This window comes from Cebus imitator, unplaced genomic scaffold, assembly GCF_001604975.1.
Source record: "Cebus imitator isolate Cc_AM_T3 unplaced genomic scaffold, Cebus_imitator-1.0 Scaffold18, whole genome shotgun sequence".
Classification (NCBI taxonomy): domain Eukaryota; kingdom Metazoa; phylum Chordata; class Mammalia; order Primates; family Cebidae; genus Cebus; species Cebus imitator.
Genome location: NW_016107333.1, coordinates 6,003,586 through 6,005,102, shown reverse-complemented (window position 1 = coordinate 6,005,102; position 1,517 = coordinate 6,003,586). Strand labels below are relative to the sequence as shown.

The following is a 1,517-nucleotide window of genomic DNA, read 5'->3' as shown; positions in this document are numbered from 1 at the left end:
TGCCACCATGCCAGGCTATTTTTTTGTATTTTTAGTACAGACGGGGTTTCACCATGTTGGCCAGGATGGTCTCGATCTCTTGACCTCATGATCCGCCTGCTTTAGCCTCCCAAAGTTCTGGGATTATAGGCATGAGCCACCGTGCCTGGCCTGGTGCCCATCTTGAATTTGACTCTCAGTACATGCAGGTTGGATAAGTGAAGAAACATGCTATATTTATATGGGGCTACACAGTCTGAAGTTCTTGACATTATTGTGGTTGGGAGGGGCAAAAAATTCATTATGTGCTACCATAGCCACTAACATCTAAACAATTTCATATTAATAGACATAAACCCAGAGGATCTTGCAAAGCCCCTTTCTTCCTGTATGTGAGTAGTTGACTGAGTGGCGCTGATCCTCAAATTGCTGATTTTTTAAAAAATACAGAATGCATCATGAATTTGCATGCTTATCCTTGTGCAAGAGTCATGCAAATCTTTTCTGTATTGTTACTATTTTATTTCATTATTATTATTTTTTGAGATGGAATCTTGCTCTGTTGCCCAGGCTGGAGTGCAGTAGTGCGATCTCAGCTCACTGCAAGCTCTGCCTCCTGGGTTCAAGTCATTCTCCTGCCTCAGCCTCTCAAGTAGCTGGGACTATAGGCATGCGCTACCATGACTGACTAGTTTTTGTATTTTCATTAGAGATGGGGTTTCACCATGTTGGCCAGGCTGGTCTTGAACTCCTGACATCAGGTAATCTGCTTGTTTTGGCCTCCCAAAGTGCTGGGATTACAGGTGTCAGCCACCATCCTAGTCTTGTTACAATTTTAATGCAATACATGTACTGCTGAAGCAAGTGCAGCTGAAGCTTTTGTCCCTGGTTCCACAGTACTTCTACCTAACGGCTGCTCTTTGCCCTGACTACCTCAACTGAGGCAATATCCTCCTTAGTCTCCAGCCCTTGTTTAAAAAGCGCCCTTCAGGCTGGATTCGCTGGCTCAGGCCTGTAATTTTAGCATTTCTGGAGGCTGAGGCGGGAGGATCACTTGAGCCAAGGAGTTTGAGACCAGCCTGAACAACAAAGTAAAACTGTGTCTCTACAAAAAAATGCAAAAATTAGACAGACTTGGTGGTGCACACCTTGGTCCCAGCTACCTGGGAGACCGAGGTGGGAGAATTGCTTGGGTCTAGGAGGTGGAAGTTATGATGAAGCTGAGACTGCACCACTGTACTCCAGCCTCAGTGACACAGTGAGTGAGACCCAGTCTCAAAAAAAAAAAAAAAAAATTAGCCAGGCATGGTGGCCTGGGCCTCCAGTCCCAGCTACTCAGAAGGTTGACCTGGGACTACAGGTGTGCACGTTCATGCCTGGCTAATTTTTTTTTTTTTTTTTTTTTTTTTTTTTTTTTTTTTTTTTTTTTTTTTTTTTCCTGGCTGTTTTTTAATGGCTCAATCTTGGCTCACTGCAATCTCCGTCTCCTGGGTTCAGGCAATTCTCCTGCCTCAGCCTCCTGAGTAGCTGGGATTACA

At 44.5% G+C, this 1,517-nt stretch overlaps 1 pseudogene; it reads right to left on the bottom strand.

Annotated features, from left to right (window-relative positions):
- Nucleotides 1-419: 419 nt before the first annotated feature.
- On the bottom strand, nucleotides 420-513 carry LOC119469372 (annotated as a pseudogene).
- Between the last annotated feature and the right edge of the window lie 1,004 nt (nucleotides 514-1,517).